General features: G+C 37.6%; 1 protein-coding gene across 4 annotated transcripts in view; it reads right to left on the reverse strand.

Annotated features, from left to right (window-relative positions):
- Positions 1-20,219, reverse strand: part of COL19A1 (collagen type XIX alpha 1 chain) — a 180,486-nt gene that overhangs the window by 98,374 nt on the left and 61,893 nt on the right. The gene's annotated exons all lie outside the window — the stretch shown is intronic.

A 20,219-nucleotide genomic window follows, 5' to 3' on the forward strand; every position in this document is an offset into this window, starting at 1 on the left:
AATTGTTTTCATTCTGAGGCTGTTTTTTTAATCATGAATTCTTGTTATATCTTACAACAAAACTGTTCTCAATATGATAATTTGTCTTTGACCCATACTGGTGTATGGTTCACAGATCACATCTGTAAAATGGAAAAAACTTATATGCTGAAAATTTTCTCACAAGTATGAATATGAACAAGATGAGGAATCAAAAGAAAAAAATGGTGGGAAGTATCCTTCAGAAGCAACTATACAGGCTGGTTCCTGTGTTTGCGCATGAAACACTGACTACAAAACACTATTCTTTCTAGGATACATAGAGGGATTCAGTTCTGTGTTAACTCTAACTACCATGCTATTCTAGTCAACATATTTCATCAAAGCAAACAAAATACACTTGCTTAAGAAGCATAATTTAAGGAGAATGCCTTCCAGAACCAACAAGTCCAAAATGCTTTATAATTGTATCTCTGTTACTAGACTGAACTTTGTTAAATCATAAAAGTAACTTAATTCTGATAAAAGCACAGGAACTTACTTTAGTAGTAGAATCAAAGCTCTTCATATCAACAAAAGAAAGCAAACAGCCCTGCACTGAATTTCCATTGTCTCCAGAGGACTACATTTGTCTGAGCAGAATCTATTCATTATGTCAGCATCATTTTCATAATTCTGTTAGGTAAATGGTATTGAACTGAGATCATTCAGCTAACTCCATTTGTGACACAGCCCTGATTCAGAGCTATTCCTCCAGTGGCAAGGACAGAGGGCATTTCATCTAATAATCAGTTTTGCAAAATGAGTTTGTATGAGCTTTCCCAAACAACTGAAGCCTACTAACAAATTAGCAACAGCAAACTTTTAATTTAATAATTCCATGCACAAGATGGCTTTGCTAGTTCATTGTTTCCATGTTAATACATCTTGTTGATAAGAAAATGAATGCTACACATTAGCGTGAATCATACTGTTTTTTCCTTATGTATTGCCTGTCTTGCTTCAAAGATGCAAAAGAACCTCAAAATCAAACCAGAAATGTATGCATTTACTGCAAAGTTTAAATGACACCAAATAAGTATAAGAATTTAACACTGGTTATTTTGGTGTGATTAAACTATAAAATCCTCTTTTTTTAACGGATTAAGGCATTGGTTGAGACAGTAATTTTCTTTCACCTTTTTTTTCTTTCCAGTTTAAAAAAAGAACAAATGAACTCCCAAACTTACATTCTTTTTTTAAATAGCTCACTTAAACTTTTAGATGAAATTGCAAAAATGGCATTTTACTTTTCATCACTGTGACCCACCGGACATTTACTGCTGCTTTCAGGATCTTTCAACCAGTTTTAGATACAGTTCTAGAATCTTGCAACAGCTACAAGGTACAGTTGAATATTTGACATACTACCTCCTTATCCAAATCCATTTCTAGAACATTTAAAAATCATTTGAATTTACGGAACTGTTTTTTCTTCTATGATTTCTTTATCTGCTTTCATACTTTAACAGAAAATGATATAAACATGTACAGCTCTACTTCAGAATTAGTAGCATCCTGAACGTAGAAGTATTATGTCATAATTTGCTATGCAACATCTACATTTACATAAAAACCTAAGTAGAGAGCCTAAGCCAAAAGATGATCCTTTCCTCACCCTTGCTTTACATTTGCCTTAATGTTAGATGGGCAGCATGTATAGAAGACTTAAATTTGAGATGTTTGTCAGTTTCTTAGACAAAATGATAAAAAGCACCCTCTGGTAATGAGCCTCAGACCTCTGCGGAGTCCCAAGAACCATGGGCATTCTGCCAGGTATGGGATTTTACTATGAATATATTCTGATTTTTTAATGGAGTAAATGATTTGTCCTTGCCAAGCCTGTTGTAGGGAATGTCCATGTTCTCTATGAAGCCAGAGTTCAAACAAAACAGAGGTCCAATTTTTACAATTTATTCTCATGAAAACTGAGCCAAGTCACACTCATTTCTGCCTTTGTGGAGTACACTATACAGCATAATTAACAGCTTCAAATCTAGCCAATTTGCAGAATTGCTGAAGCCACTTTCCAGTGTAGAGGCTTTTAATAATCAACATTGTGGCGTACTGCATAGATTAACAAAAAAGAGAGAAAAATGTGTTAATGATTTTTATATCTAATGTTCCTGCCTGCTTGTACTATATTCAGATGAGACAGTTAAAGACTATTTCTTACAAAAACAGGATGACAAAAGTCTGGAAGTGCCTTGCTGTGATTATTTGTTAACTAAAACTAATCCAACATAAATGGAATGATTTTTATTTCTTTGGGTGCATTCTGCTTTCAATTGCCCAAGAGGAACAAGCTGATGGGATTGCCCAGTATAATCACTGGGAGGAATTCAGTCTGCTCTGTGTAATAGCAGATACACTGAATTCAGTGGTAATTGAATTCCTTAATTAAACTGAATCCTTAATTAGAGCCAGGGCTTCATGCATGGCCTCTGCAAGATGAGAGAACCAGCCTCCAACTCACCTGTCCACTTTAAGGCTGCCTCATTATCCTTGCATGCTATTTCCTGCTTATTTTAAAAGCTCAGAGTGGATACCTTATAAATGTTAACTCCTGAAATTCCACAATTTTACCCTATGTATCTTTAAGATAGCTATGTGACTGTTCTTTTAAAAATACTCTTCTGTGTTTTGCTACAGCTCTGTCTCAGCAGAATGCTGTAAGTGAATTTGCTTTTCTTGCAACCATTTCTCTATAGCTTCTTTTAAATTGAACCCAGCTTATAGTAAATCTTACTGAGTTTTTCTAAATAAGTTATGAATTTAAAAATCAGCATCTCCAGTGTAAAAAACTCCTATAGTTCTTTTTGGTTTTGCTTACAGATGTCTGGAGAGCTGGGGTTATGAAGGGCTCCATTCTAAAAATATTCTTATTGACTGACCTGTAACCCTTTGCCAAATGTGGGATAGTATACTTCAGGAAGGCAGCAATACTCAGAGCAAAGTACCTCAGGGCTGCTGAGAAACTATACCATTTAAAATGAGTGGAAATCAAGGCAGACTAATGATTTTGTCTTAGTTCAGACTGGGAGGAAATATGCAAGGAAACAAAAGAGTGACACAAAAAGCTTATTTTCCAACAGGCTGTAACCCTGCACCACATAAGACTATCCTAACTAACCTAGCCTAACTACACAGGGTCAGAAAGAGACAGTATGAAACATTGCAGAAATATACTTCTATTTCTGGTAAACTAAAATCAATAGTGATGACCTGGAAGAACATCACCATGAAGCCTGTGTCTTCCCAAACCTGCCTATTTAGGATACTCAGACACAGCAAGAAAGCGAAGATCACAAAGCCTTGTAGTCACCAGGAATGCAGAAAGCTCGGTAGATACGCTTAGCAAGAATCTGTGACCAAAAACTTCTGATTCTAAACTGCGCCATCGCCATCTTGTGAAAGAGCCCCACGTGACAGGTGTCATGCCTGACCAAGCCAGATAGCATGTCAGGAGAAAGATCTTTCCTTCCTGCTTCACTTACATAGACTGAGCAATTCTGAAGATGTTCATATCAGCTAACTACTGATTAGTGTCAGTGCATCATGTTTCTAAGTTAGCTCCAAGCATTTCTTAGCCAGAGAGACTAGGCAAAAGCAAACTACTACCTCAAATGAGTCCAAAATTGTAGGCACAGAATGAGAATGGTATGAAGCCAGACCAGCCCATGGCTCCAAAACTGCACTGATTAATCGCCTTTTTCTGTCAGCAGGAACAAGGCAGCCATCCATTTTTATTCTTCAGAGAAAAACCTTAAAAAGCAAAATGACTTTGACCAGTCAGAACAGTAATTAAAAAGAAAATAAATAAATCAAGTCCAATAAATGTTACAGTGTAGTGCTCTCCAAATGGAGAAATCAAATGCACAAACCCCAAATAATCCCTGTAGCACTCTGCAGAAAAGGATCTAAGGATTATCATGGATCACATAGTGAGTAGGAATCTGTAATGCAAAGCTATTTTAAAAGGCTTACCCCCAGTTTCCATTTGCCAAATGCAAACTGAAGTTCTGTTTCACTTGCCAATGTTAAGAACAGTGAAAAACTGCGTCTAGTTGAGAGGACCGTAGTTTTCATGGAACTTCGTCAACTTTTAGGTATCTGCTTTTCTCCACAGCGGAATGATAGGGAGCTTGAAAAAAGCAGATAGAAGGGAAGAAGGAACATATCCCACTGATATGGGAAAGAATGCTATGAATGGGACAGTAAGTTTTCCATGACAATAATACAAATAACGGGTTTAATTTGTAGCCAAAAAGATTTGGGGGATGGGAGTAGGAGGAGATGGAAAACTGGGGTTAAAAAGGCAGAAAATTAGTGCAACAATCTATTTAAGAATAGAGTGAAATTGCCTTAGCTGTAGAATTTGCTGGAGAGTTCTCTAGATAGACTTGATAATACACATGTCTTTATGGGGTGAAGGAGATATAACCCCGTACACTCGTCTAGGATAACATCTCCTGTAGACTGGTCCTTGGTTCTGCTATGACTGCTCTCTCTTGGAAAATGTGACACAGTCAGATGTTAAAATAGTTTTACCTTTTCTTGGAATGATGTCCTTGTTAAGTAATAATTACAGTATTTTAGTAGGCACATAGAATCACAGAATAGTTAGGGTTGGAAAGGGCCTTAAGATTATCAAGTTCGAACTCCCCTGCTGTCTGATGCCCCTGACATCTCACACTAGACCATGTCACCCAAGGCTTTATCAAACCTGGCCTTAAATACTGCCAGGGACGGAGCATTTACCACATGTCTTAAGGAGTCAAAATTCTCTCATTTAATAAATTCTCTTTTTTTCATGAAGGCATTGAAAGACAAATAAACATTAATTCAAATGCCAGCAATGTAAAGGATAACAAAATGACTGAGCTGTTTATACTGTCACTGTGCCATTACCACCAAGCACAGTGATTGAATGGTATATGTTCAGAGATAAAGAATTGCAAAATAAAAATTAAACCAAACAACACAGAAAAAAACGGAGTGGACAGTTAAATGCATTCTGAAGAGCTAGCAACTCCTTTAGATTGAAGGCCTTTATCCATATTTGATCAAGTCACATAACTTAGGTGTACTTTTGCATTCTTCACAAAAGCTAGATTCCTACATTGCAACATCTACAAACATGTATTTCTAGAATAGTCATTCAGCCCAGAGAAGTCTCTAGGGAGGCCTTCTAACAGTACCTAAGGGAGCATACAAGAAAGCAGGAGAAGGACTCTTTACAAGGGTAGGTAGTGACAGGACAAGGAGGAATGGCTTTAAGCTGAAACAGAGTATATTTAAATCGGATATTAGGAATAAATTCATCACTATAAGGATGGTGAGGCACTGGAGCAGGTTGCCCAGAGAAGCTGTGGCTGCCCCATCCCTGGCAGTGTTCAAGGCCAGGTTGGACGGAGCTTTGAGCAACCTGGTCTAGGGGAAGGTGTCCCTCCCTTGTCAGGGGAATTAGAACTAGATGACCTCTTAAGTCCCTTCCAACCCAAACCATTCTGTGATTCTATGAATTCCATGGCATCCTGGCAAGCAACAAAGTGCCCTAAGTTACAGCCTTATTGAAGTATTTTCTTGTGTAGCCTACACAACTATGATCTACTTGAGAACTAAGCCTTCAAAAAACTCAAATTCTATTTTTTCACATCTAGAAAAAGCCACAGTAAGGCTACCAGCAATGCCTTATTGAAAACACAAATGAACAATCCTTTGATCTCTTAACATGCTCCTTATATATCTCTGAATCTCACCTTGGGCCTTACTCTCAACATAACCCTATCTTGTGGAAATCTGCTTAACATTCTCTGATTCTGACCCAGAGAGAGTAGTTAAGATCATTTATGGAATAATAAAAACCATTAAATTATACTGTGATAAGCAAAAAAAAGGGTATATATATGTAGAATAGTACATATCATACATTTTCATCTAATACACGTGTTAGGGTAAAGAAATATAAAGACACAACCTTGTCCATTTGAATGGTAGTAGACAGCCAGCGCAAGAAGAAAAATTACTCAGATTTTGGATAACTTCTGCTTGCTACAATTTATCAAGACTAACCATGATCTAACATTTAGCTTTGTTAGTCAATAAAAAAATACCTCAAAGGAATGCACTCAGGTTTAAGATGCTCACAGTGCCTTGGCTTTTTGCCACATGAAATTTTGCTGGTGTGGTTTGCTGACTTCGCCCTGTATTCTATCCTGCCATCGTTCATCCGCAATCACCATTTCATCGAATTCTTTTTTTTCCTTCAAAACTTTCAATAGCACAGAGGGAAAAACCCAAACAAAATCAATGCTCTTTTTGATAAGTCATTTGATCATATATTCCCAGACTTAAATTGAAAGAAAATTCTTAACCCAAGATTAAACTTTTAATCGTACAAATAAGAACAATAATATACTCTGAAGCACGAACTATCTGAAAGCAGAGTTTCAGTCTTCTAGATAATATGTATTCTTAACATCCACTTGAATATATTAATACTCTTTTCAGTGAAAGTACAATCAGTAAGGCAAAACATAAGGAGAAGTCGCTAAGGTTTTCCATGGTGATCTTCATTTGCAAATGCTACTTGGTATTTACATGAAGATGCTTTATTGGATGCAAATAGATTTCTAAAATAACTCAAAGCTCCCCCCCAAAATATTATGTTTATTTTGAGAAATTGCATAGAATCATAGAATAGTTAGGGTTAGAAAGGACCTTAAGATCATCTAGTTCCAACCCCCCTGCCATGGGCAGGGACATCTCACCCAAGGCTTCATCCAACCTGGCCTTGAACACTGCCATGGATCGAGCATTCACAGCCTCCCTGGGCAACCTATTCCAGTGCCTCACCACCCTAACAGGAAAGAATTTCCTCCTTATATCCAATCTGAACTTCCCCTGTTTAAGTTTGAACCCATTACCCCTTGTCCTGTCCCTACAGCTCCTAATGAAGAGTCCCTCCCCAGCATCCCTAGAGGCTCCCTTCAGACATTGGAAGGCTGCTATGAGGTCTCCACGCAGCCTCCTCTTCTCCAGGCTGAAGAGCCCAGACTTTCTCAGCCTATCTTCATCTGGGAGGTGCTCCAGTCCCCAGTCATCCTCGTGGTCCTCCTCTGGACTTGTTCCAACAGTTTCATGTCCTTTTTATGTTGAGGACACCAGAACTGCACACAATACTCCAAGTGAGGTCTCACGAGAGCAGAGTAGAGGGGCAGGATCACCTCCTTTGACCTGCAGGTAATGCTCCTTTTGATGCAGCCCAGGATACAGTTGGCTTTCTGGGCTGCAAGCGCACATTGATGTCGCCTCATGTTCATTTTCTCATCAACCAACACCCCGAACTCCTTCTCCGCAGGGCTGCTCTGAATTTCTTCTTTTCCCAACCTGTAGCTGTGCCTGGGATTGCTCTGACCCAGGTGTAGGACCTTGCACTTGACATGGTTAAACTTCATGAGGTTGGCATCAGCCCACCTCACAAGCATGTCGAGGTCCCTCTGGATGGCATTCCTTCCCTCCAGTGTATCAAGTGAACCACAGAGCTTGGTGTCATTGGCAAACTTGCTGAGGGAGCACTCAATCCCACTGTCCATGTCACTGACAAAGATGTTGAACAAGACTAGTCCCCTTCTTGAAAATGGGGGTTATATTTCCCTTTTTCCAGTCGTCGGGAACTTCACCTGACTGCCATGATTTTATAAATATGATGGCCAGCGGCTTAGCAACTTCATTCGCAGATGGATTTCATCAGGTCCCATGGACTTGTGCACGTTCAGGTTTTTAAGATGGTCTTGAACCAGATCCTCTCCTACAGTGGGCGCAAGGTCTTCATTCTCACAGTCCCTGCGTGTACCTTCCAAGAGTTGGGTGGTGCAGTCAGAGCCTTTGCCAGTGAAGACGGAGGTAAAGAAGTCATTCAGAACCTCAGCCTTCTCCAAATCCTGTGTAGCCAGTTCTCCCTATAGCTTCCAGAGGGGGCCTACGTTGTCCCTAGTCTGTTTTTTATTCGCTACATACCTATAGAATCCCTTCCTTTCCGAACTATGACCCATCTTAAATCTTTTATTTTAATCGTAATATCTTTGGGATGAGAGAAATGGTCTGCTTGTCTTTGTACTGTGCCTAAGACAAGAATATCATAACACGTTTTGACTTGCACAAATACTTGAGCTTTCACAGAACTTTGCTCTTACATCGCTCACAAACAACACTAATAGTTGAACTTGGTGCCAAGTCTCCAGCACCAAATTCCATGATAAAATCTTCCGTATCTATCAATAGGTTAAAATCTAAAAAAGAAAAAAGCTGTCTCATTTAATGAGCACATTATTTCTCCCTTTCTTAAGTAAATACTACAAATGGATTTGACTTTCAGCTACAATTGTTTAAAATTCTATCTGTCTTTCAATGGGGAGGTTTCTGTTTATACTGGCTTTAGTGTTAGTGTTGAATGAAGATTTTTCCGTAGGAGGAATAAACGACTTTCTTTTCAAGGCTGGTCTCCTAAGGCAACCTAAAGCAAATCTGTTCATGTCAGCAGCTGACAAATAGTATTGCTTTCACAGAACGTACTATTTTTTAGACACCCATGCTTTCATGGTTTTGGTAAGCTAGTGCTATTGTTATTTAGACTCTAAAAGATGTTCTGCAGATGGCTAAAGCAACATCAAGTGTTTGCGCAAGCTGATGGACTGCTGTGTCTTTTCTGCAAGGGCCACACCTCTACCTTTATTTCTGTCACATAACAACCAAAATAATGGCATTTATTATTATGACAACTATTAACTGTGCTCATCAGGCCCACACAGACAGCAGAATCAGTAACCTCTAGCTTCTTAGACTACATTAAGTAGTTTATTAAGGTCATGAAAATACATACTTTAGACAGGAAATTGGGGTTTTAATAAAGCCCTCATGAAGCCTGGTACAACATAAAGGTGTGATATGTTCAGTCTTCTGATGGATATTTATCAAAGGAGGAGCCTTGATCTGCGTTCAGACTAAGCACACCTTGCTCAGTCAGACTTCACTAAGGCCAGTCCAAAACACAGCTAGAAAAGTAGGAAATGGTTGACTTTTGCATAAAACTTAGTAATGATAGATTTCAAGCCAGAAATTTTCTCTTTTTTCAAGATGACGAAAACCCCCTTCCCTGGCAACTGTCCATACAACCAGCCCATAGTGTACCATGCATGAAAACAGTTGTCATATTTTGATTCTAGCTGGTCATCTGTGCAGTGAAGTGTGAAAAAAATCAATAGTTCTAATAAATAAATAATAAAATACAATAATATAAAATAAATACCTAAATAAATAGGTGAAAGAACATTCTGCAGCCTGCTGAATGGAAGGAAGCATCTTTAGAAAGGGCATCCTGGGAAATATGAGTATGTACTGGTTGGCTATTGATAACATAAGCAACTTTAAGTTAACAGTGGTCTTCAGTAAGTACATAAAACTCATAAAAGTGTACAGGACAAAACTTTATCTGTGCACAACATATATTGGCCTCACTCTTCAGGGAAGATAACAATATGCTCTCTGCAGACACCTAAGACAGCTCCACTTACTGTCACACATACTGCGCAGCACAACAGAAGAGGATCTATAGAGCAAATGATGCAGAGTACTAGATGTTCACAGTATAATTATTGGAGTTATTCCAAACCTACCTTGCAGTAATTTTAGTCTGCTTTCATGACCTCAAGAGCCATTAGCAATTGCAGCACCTTAGGCTTGTTCCTGGAGTACAAGGTTTAGTTTAAAGGAATCAAACTGTTCTTCTCCAGCCACAAAAGACATCTATATAGGACTGCAGCACCTTCTGGTTATTAAAATATGCCTGTTCTGGAGTATCTTGGTTGCTGAAGAAAAGCCAGACAGCATTCTGGAGAAACAGAATCTGCTGGGATACAACCCAGTAAACAGAGGCTTTTTTTTTTTTTTGCTCAGAACAGTTCCCTGATTTATTTACTTTACTAGGTACAAAACAAACAGTTGCACAGGGACACTGGGGACAGGAAGAAGCATCTGGAAAGAGATATTGAGGGAAGACTCTTTTTATCATTGACAGTATTACATTAACAAGTATCAACTATTGCTAAGTGGAGGATAAAAAAAGTGCTTTGGAGAATTAAATACAGTTAAACATATATGTTACTGACTTTTCAGTACTAACATCTACATCTGTCTCTGCTTCCCCCATTCACCATATAGCAAGTTCTAATTTTGGTATATTAATGAAGAAAGGTGCTGTGTTCACCTGTTTTACAGTGACCAATATAAGTAGCTGCTTCATTGCTTCTTTCAACACACCATTCATGAATTGTAATTCTTTTCCTAATTGCAAATAACTCACTCAACATTGCAAGAGCCCATTTAGGAAGCCTATTGACTCAAACATGTTTTTTTGTTTTTTTTTTTGATTTTGTTGGGTTTTGTGGGGGTTTGGATTGTCTGTTTGTTGCGGGTTTTTTTTTGGAAAAAAAAAAAGAGGCTAGATTTAGGTTAAATATAAGGAAGAAGTTCTTTACTGTGAGGGTGGTGAGGCACTGGAATAGGTTGCCCAAGGATGTTGTGGATGCCCCATCCCTGGAAGTGTTCCAGCCAGGTTGAACAGGGCTTTGAGCAACCTGGCCTAGTGGAAGTTGTTCCAGCCTCTGGCTGTGGGGAAAGAATTAGGTGATCTAAAATTAAGGTCCCTTCCAATCCAAACTATTCTATAATTCTACGATTTCATCTGCAAATTTACTTGCTCGTATTCATGGCTGCTTTAGAAATATCACATAAAACAATTTTTTAAGAAGCCTCACAATATAAGGCTAAAATATAAAACCTACAAGGCTGCATGAGTATATATGCAATTTATGCTAAATGATGTTTTCTATTATTATTTTATTGGATTTTCCTATTGCCTATTCTCATTAGGAACCTGTCAGTACTCTCTTTTTCATAAAGAGTAATCCTCTGCAACAGTGCATACAACATAACCTGACAGCAGCAGCTGCAGTGTGCTGATGGCCTCCTTGCTGTTGAGCCCTTCAGCTCAGCCTTACACCATATCATTGCCAGCAACTCCTAAGAGCTACCTCCCATTTGAAAGAAAGGAGACTCACATGCCAAGACCTCTATTCAGTTCATTATCTTAAAGTTCATACACCGCACCCGCCAGCGAGGATTCAGTCTATTCCTGTAACTCCTCCTTTCTCCAGAGCCTTCTTTCTGGCTTAAAGTTCTTTGTAAAGAAGTTTTTCTTCAATAACTGCATTTCAGTAAATCAAAAGAATTAAGTCAGGACTGACATAATTTAGAAATCTACTACTTGGTATGTTACTAAACATTTTTGTGATTGTATTATATTTCCCTGAAGGAGATAATGTATTCTAGTGCACCCATGAATATGTATGTAAACATACAAGCATATTAGTATAAATAGAATCACAGTAAATGTGCACTTTCAACTGGAAATTGAGGAAATACACTCAGAGGTAAACCTATCACCAGATTGTCAAGACTACACGACTCACAAAGACTCACAAAACACCGAGAAATTACAGCCAAATGAAACTACTTTAATTTTTAATCCCAACTAACTATAAAACCATATCAGTGATACTACCTTAAGTTATCCAGAACCCATGAGATCCATAAGGAGCTGAAGTATTCATACTACACTGGACCTACAATGTTTCTCACAGCACTTTCAATTAAAGACAACTCTTTCCTCAAAGATTATGCAAAGATATTAGTGAAATGTAAGCAGCCTTTGGAAAAGTAAAATAGGCAAAGAGAACATAGATGCCTACACAGCAGGAAAGGTAATCTATGAGCCAGAAAAAAGGGAAGAGAGAAGGCACAGATAAACAAGAACAAGTTACAGAAATAGCAAACAGATTAAAATAACAACAACAAAAAAAAAAAACACAAAAAAACAAACAAAAAACTCTAACACCAAAAAAAACAAAAAAGAAAAAAGGAAACAGGAATAAAAAAATGAGTTTGTACAAAAATGACTGGATGTTGAATTTCAATCAGATCTGTTTCTCTGAGACTATTGTGTGGAAACATTCATAAAATGGGCTATTTCCAGGTCTCTCTCTGAACCAACTGAGGTCGCATTTAGTTTGCAAATTAATTCTGCTCTGGCATTTCTTATCTTTTGACGTAGCAGCCATAGTTTTAAATTCAGTCTGTTCAGATTAATAAATGGGAAACAACAAAAATCATCTGTCATAATTAATTATAAGACCTTTCAACAAATATGTGGAGTTAGAAGGGAGAATATTTTAATTCACAGGAATGAGCTTTATCACTTGAGCTGTAAGACTAGGTAGCTACAGCAGAGAATGAACTAAAAGCAGAGGCTGAGCGTGGAACACCTGCCACCTCATCACAGATTACAAACAATTACCTAGCAAAGCTGACAAAAGCAAGGAAACAAGCAATTTTGTATTCTACTTTTGACTCCAAAAAGGAGTAAGATAGATTACTTACAGACAATATTCAGACCATATACTTTCTGGAAGGCAGTGCAGTCAAATAGAAGAATTAGGAAACACTAGAAATATTGGGTTTATTCCCACATTAGTACTGATGTACCCCGCACTGGCTTCTGAATTACTATCATTCTCTTCCATCCCTCTCAGAAATACATACACATTCACCACCCATTCTTCTTGTTTTCCCCAAGTAGCCCACTCAAGGTCCATGCCCATCTCTACCCTCTCTCCTGTACACAGGTACCCCAACCCAAGCCCCAGCAGCCACCCCACTGGTGCTACACAACCCTCAGACTGGTTAAATGGAAACTGGGACCTCAATATGTCTATGTATCGAGGGTATGATGCTGTGTTCTCTACACCTGCCAGTGGATATTTCTCCGCTCCTCCAGAATATTTTCTAAGGTGCTAAATTTGCAAGCATTCTTTATAGATAAAAAATTAATTATCATTTATCAAAATTACCACTCAAAATGTTTACAACCTTAGCTGTTTCCAAACTAGTATATCTTTTCTACGCATCTGTAGCAGTAGCAGTACCCAGGCATCCATCTCTGGATATATCTTCACAGAAATCTCCAAAGTGGCACAGAAGTAACCGCTACTGGAACTGATACATCCAACCAACCTGGCACTCTGCTCATGCTGTTAAACCGTACATCTCAGAGTGCCCACTAATGAAGCTGCAATGCTGCTGATACCCCAGATAACTCATTTAGAATGAGCTTGGCTGTTTCTGCAGAGCACCCTGTGTGCTTTCTTGCGCAAAGCTCCACATCTGGGCCTACCATGCAACAGGCTTCCTATGTTGTGGGAAGCAATTGGAATTTGGAAAGCTTTGTGGACTGAAGGAAATTGTACTCAATATCTGCAAGTGGCCATTTTCAGATAACACCAAATGCTGGGGGAGAGGTCAGACTGTAAAAGATACTGTTCTAATGCCAAAAAATAAACACCTGTCAAATACTATATTCCTAATCCAAGACAGAAAGAGTTTGAGAGTTCACACCAGCACTTAGGTAGTGGCAAAGTCACTTCTCCACTAATCTTGTTCTCAGCAAGACATGAATTGTTTACCCTCAAACCTCAAAAAGAAAACGATTTTCAGGTACGTAACTAAATCAGGTGATGATACCAAATTATACAGGATAAAACAGATGAGGATGAACTGTGACAAACTCAATATAGGCATGGTAACATGAAATGACATGGAAAAAGAAGGACAAATGAAGTTCAGTGTAGTTATATTTAAAATGATGAGGGCAGTAAAATCCTTATGCTTGAGATGCAGCCATAACATCTGTGAGTACAATCACAGTTTCCTAAATGCAATGACTCGTAATGTTTTGAAAGGACCAACAGTGAGATCTCGAGGCTACACTCAAAGCTAATGAGAGGGTGAAAAGGAATTTCCATGTGAGGAAGTATTAGAAAGGCACAAAGTGAAGAATCTCACTGTGATATGATATTCACTGAATATTCTCTATTGTGCTTAAATACTAAACAGAATTCAAAAACATCCAGAGGCAGCTAGTAAAGATGATCAAATATACAACAGTTTACATAGTAGGAGATACTAAGTAAGATGGCATTCTTCAATATGGAAGAGAAAGGAAAGCATGCAAGATGCTTATTGATTCTTGACTGATACTGAAAAGGAGAACAGAAATCTTCCAACAGAAGAAGCAGGGAACACCAAACTAAATTAAGAGGAAGCAGGTTCCAAGTAAACAAAAGGAAGTGGTTCTTCAAACACAAAAAAAAAACGGCATAATTCCTTGCCACAGGATATCGCAGATGCCTAAAGTTTACATGAATTCAAGGGAAAACTTCACTCACTAATGGTGGAGAAGTCCATTGAGGGCTCCTAAATTCACTGAAAACATCTGGCTAAGATTGCAGTCTCATAATTGGAGCCTGGAAGAGCACATGGGGAGAAGCACTGTACTTGCTCACTTATGCTTTCCCATGGGCACCACTTCTGGCTGTCAGAAGCAGGATGCTGAGTGTGATGAACCTTTAATCTGACCAAATGAGTATGTGCAAGTGAATTAAACAGTGATAGATGTTGGGACCTGCAAGTTGGTCATCTACATCATTAAATTAATAGCCCCAGCTGTGAAGGTCTCTTGCAGACATTTCAGTGAATCTAATTAGCATTACCCCATATAATAGCCTAGAATAGGCTAGGGACTATTCCAAACATAGCTTACTGAATTTACTCTTCTAATTTTTTGTTCAGACTGAAGCATTTGTAGCAGAATTTACAGCTGACAAATAGAAGTACTGTACTAATAGGCAGGAGGGTTACCAACTGCTTATCTTGTAATTTTATAGTAGTTTTAATTATAGACCTTTGAGCTTCATTACTGTCATCTATCCATGAGTAATAGCTTCTATTTTTCTAGTAGATTGGAAGCTTCCCCAGTAACTTGAGCTCTTATGTGGGATGGTTTTGTTACTGAGATTTATGGTACAGACATCAAAATATTAGAATGAGTAAATAATGACTAACTTCAACCAGCAACTTAGAAAAAAAAGGTGATTCCTTTTCCTTTATTTATGTTCATTTAAGAAAAAAAACATATTAAAGACTGTGAAATAAAAGCCTACACCTGGAGACACACTGGATGTTTATAGTCTTGTGTGTTCTGAATGGATGGAAGATAGACAGCAGAGTATTTTATCAGGTGTGATAGGATGAAGTACAAAATGCTGAACCTCCAGGAAATCTTCTTGACACTAAGATCTATTTAGAAATTTCTTCTCAAGGAAATAGAGGAAGCCCTGTTTCCTGGAATAATTCAAATTGTACTTCACAAAACAGTAAATATATACAAAGAACATCCTGCGTTTAGAAGAAAATGAAGCAGATGACAATTTTTTCTACATTTATGCTGGACAAGCCCCAGACTCCTCCTCTCTTCTCACATGCATACACAGGCAAAAGCATGATCAAAACATACAAAAAGTAAAGATAAAAGGATGAAACTGGAAATAATGAATAACTATCACTACGGTTTTACTCCCAAAGTTTCCCTTAGTCTAATACATCCAACTTTTTTACTTATATCATTTTACTGAGAAATATAAATCAAAGAATTACAGTGAAATAATAACTTTAGCAAAGATCAAGCATTTACAAGTGCATATCACAGTACATGTACTGCTACATAGCTCAGCTTCAATGACATCCTGTTCGAAAATCCTCTATTTCGAGTGTGAGATGGGAAGGAAATATGCTTTACAAAGGAAAGCACCTAGTCAAGGAAAACTGCAATTGAAGAGTCCCTCTCCAGTGAACAGCCATCCTTGTACTCTACCACTTGTACTCTACCACTCGCAACTTTGTCTTCAAAGACATCAACTAGTAACGAGATTTAGTCTACATAACATCATACCTTACTTGCCTCTGAGTTAAAACAGAAACAGGGATTCAGCTAGGGGAACTGCCACAGTTCACATGAATGGAGCTGTGATCAGACAACCCAACAGCTGCACGGCAATTTTAATAGTAATAAAATTTTTAGATTCTCCTTTTTTGGAACTTAAATTCTGAAGACACCCTTAGATTTCATTTATGTTGAACAATTTATTTTGTAACTATCTGTATGGTAGGGTTTCAGTAATCCCAAGGTAAAACCAGTGAATGCATACACACCCATCATCCAAGCAACCATGTACAATGTAAGCCAAACAAGCCTTCTACAAGAGTTTCTATAAGGAAGACTGCATCAGCTGACAGATGATTGGATATTTAAGGAAGGGCACTGGCCATCCCTAGACATTATGCTCCAAAACTAGAGTGTGTGAACTTATATACACATCTTAAAAAAAGAAATCTGTCTATAACAGATTCTGGTGAATAATATTGGTCCATACTGTAAATAAATGTACATTCAAATCTCACCCCTAACAACATTTAAACAAAACCTCAAACAAACAAACAAAAAGACTAGACTATTATAGTTTTTTATTATTCTCCGAATTATAAATCCACATAAACCGACAGAAATCAGAAAAATATCGCGTGCATGTTCACTGTTCCTAAAATTAAAGGATAACTAAGACCGGACATGACCTCAAAAGGGGTCTCTAGTCCAACCTCATGCTCCAAGCAGTGTTCAGGTATGGGGTCAGGGCCAGGTTGCTTAGGGCTGGTCTTGAAAACCGCAAGGAAAAGAGGCTGCACAACCACATTGGGCAACCTATTCCAGAGCTTCACTGTCCTGCATCAGAAAAGTATTAACTAGGCATGAAAAAGAAACAAGGATATATGTTGAAAAAGAAACTGTCTTGCTGTTCTCTGTGCTTATCCAATTAGACATCAGTGTGATACCTTGCATAATTTTGATGCTGTTAACTGAAAATGGTAAAATCATCTAAGACAAATCTGATCATCTGCATTTGCATGAAGCAAGCCTTTCTTTAGGTTTTTTTTCCCTTTTCTGTAACTTGGATAAAAACTGCAGACCACTGGAAAAGAAAATTACTTGTACAACAATCAACACTGTTAGAATTAAAAACCTTTTCCCAATGGCTACACAGCATTTTCCTTACTTCACTTTCAGCTCATTGCTTTATACTCACTACAGACACAGCAAATATACCACTTTCTTCCTCTTTACAGCAGTGTTATGTATTTGACGACTGTTTACATACTTCTTTTCAGCTGACTCTAAGTAATCTTTGTTCATACCATCATTCCTCAAAGGTTGTATGCTCCTGAGCACCAGCCATTCTCAGTGCTCTCAAAATGCTTTAAGTTGAAGCCCTACCAGTACCAAATAGGACTATTTGATCAGTGTTGCAGACAATATTTCACTTTAAAACATCCTAAAGTCTTTCATAAAGACTGCATTTATGTGTGCTCAGCTTCTCCTCCAAACAACCCTCAGGTTTTAATTTCTGAGTAGATACTTTTTGATTTGGTTTTTTTTGCAGCTCATTTTTTCTCCCCCACAGGTAGCTCCTTGCACTTGTTACTTCTGCATTGGATTCTTTTTTTTTTTTTTTTTTCAGGCTACATTTCTGATTAAGATCATTCTGAATTTTAAAGCTTTCTTCTACTTACCATCAGTCCTTCCCTCCTGCCTATAATTATAAAGTCTGATACTCATCCTTTCTATCCTGTACCATAAAATTACAATTCTGAACAGATTACAATTAACTACAATTAGATTGAGGATAGATCCATATGATAAAGTCTGACTTCCTAGCAGCAAACCAATGAAAACTGCTCTCGGCATATACTTTTTCAGTCATGCTATAGAAGGGTAGACCAATGTTTTTGTTAGAGCTATTAGACTAACACATAAGACAATGTCATTATCTAAGTAACAAAAAGAAAACAGAATACAAAGGAGAATTTAAATAATATTTACAGCAAGAGTATATTTCCCATGGAGGAAAAACTTCCAGCATAACACCTCCACACACAGTCTGTAGCTTCCTTTACCACTACTGGCTTCTGTAAGAGCAAACCAAGTTCAACCAAGACCAAAAAAAAGGAGGAAGGCAAAACAAGACTTCTGGATTCCTCAAAGAGAACCAAGCATGACAAAGAAAGCTTTAAACTGCCTAAAGAATCTCCCTTAATAGTTTAAATTATGGATGGTTCCTCTAATTTACATACAGTCATTCACTTTCACCTCAGTTGCCTACATCTCTCTGGTGGGCCCAGAATTTGCTCTGGCAAAGTAGCATGTGGTACAGTAAAAGCCATGGTCAACTTGTTTGGTTTGATGAACCAAGAAGTATAAGACTGAATTGGTTTCAAGCATTCAATCCAATGGAATTATATGGTCACCAAAACAAAAATATAGGATTGTTCATTTTAATGTGCTTCTACAGAGTTTGGAATGCAAATATCCCATGTTTAGGCAGCTGTGTCTCATGCTAGGTGATACGCAAGACATGGCATGCAAATACTATCTTGTTCCTTAATATGCAATATGAAGCAGTTTTTTGTATTAGGAAAAAAATCAAATTTAGGTTCCAAGATTTTTAATCATGTTTTTTTTTATGCAAAAATTATTACAAGTATTTTATTTTGTGATGCTATGTTAAAATGCAAAGCTGTTGATACATTTTTAATGCTGGAGTTCAGTAACTGGAAACTCGCAATTGTTGTTCTTTAGTAATTATTTGAATTAAGGCTAAATTGACTAACTGCTAAAGCCCAGGCTGAGACTTACTTCCTATAGCCTAAACCACACTACTTCCTCACAAGTCATGATGTGTAGCTTCTCATGAGACTGCCCTAAATTATTCTTGAGTAATCACTGGCAAATAAAGATCCTTCCACTTGTTTATTTTCCTTTTATTTTAAGGATAGCTGAATACATTATTAATAGTTACACTGGAAAGACTTTTAAATTGATCCAAATGTGCTGACTCAGCTTCCACATAACAAAAATGTGACTACCACTGGTTGGGTCATTTTATCTGTCTTAAAATAAAGGAAATCAAGCAAAGAGAGTGGCAGCAACAGCTGGAACTGTGTGTCTGTGTCCAAACACAATTTACTCATAAAACTCGGGCAAAGCACAGCACAGCTGCACAGCAATTATGACAAAAAAAAAAAAAAAAAGAAAAAAATCCGCAAGCCCTTCAGAACTGCTGAATAATGATACCACCAAGGAAGTAAGATCTGTTGGTGGAGTTACAAACACTCAAGCTTAACAAGTGGGTTTTTTCAGAGGCTGAATCTTCACATTATAAATGCTTGTTGCTATGGATTCTGGTTTTTACTTCTGATACATTTTCCTTCCTGGTTACCAGAACACTTTCTTCTAAAAAAACCCTCATAGATCTTAAAACTGCTTAAATTTTGTTAATCCGTAGCATGCTTTCTTTAAAAATATGAACACTGTAAAGCTGGCTGTCACTTTTGAAGAGTGGGTGAGTGAATATATCCATTTCCAAAACAGCCCTACTCACAGATATAGTGCACATTTTAAATTCAGCCACCTATTCTCCATTTTCTTCATTCAAAATATCACCAGAATAGCAGTACGTGTTGTTCTTCATCTTTATAAGCACACAAAAGCAGAAACGCTTGTCTGCCCCTTTTTCAGACAGTCAGCTGAAGCACAGAGAAACTTTCTATAAACCGAGAGTCTTAATTCAGGTTGCCTAATCCAAATCAACCAAAAATAGCGAAAAAGCAGTAATCAGTCAGCAACATGGTTAGGAGCTGAAGTTTCAACATAAACTATCACCATCATTACCTTAATTCCTACTAGGTAATCAAAGATCAGGTGTTTTCCTTCCACTTGTCCCTCAACACATACTTGCCTTTGAAGTATACAAATGGAAATTAACCTTTCTAAATTAGCAGTCAGTTATGCTGTAGCAAATGTAAAATTTTGGTATTGCAGTAAAATTCTGCTCTTAGGAAAAAATGTGTAAAACATTTACTGCTTACAATCAACACAGGAAATTGTAAAAAAGTACATTTTTAATGTACAAAAGCAGTAATTAAGTACTATAAATACCTACACATCATCTTATGATACATTTCATGCTGTATAAACAAACATTTACTAGTTACCATAGAAACAAGAGAGCAGTAAACATTCCTGGAGTCTAGTGGCTATGGTTCTGTTAGGCTTCGTTATTCAATCTTTTCTTAAAAAAATCAAGTATTTCTAAAAGAAGCACTGATCTCACTGATTAGCATGCATAAAAAGTCTT

The sequence above is a fragment of the Pezoporus flaviventris genome, unplaced genomic scaffold (genome assembly GCF_033815535.1).
Source record: "Pezoporus flaviventris isolate CSIRO_AGI_PZ_B2104156 unplaced genomic scaffold, CSIRO_AGI_Pfla_v1 ptg000031l, whole genome shotgun sequence".
Lineage (NCBI taxonomy): Eukaryota > Metazoa > Chordata > Aves > Psittaciformes > Psittacidae > Pezoporus > Pezoporus flaviventris.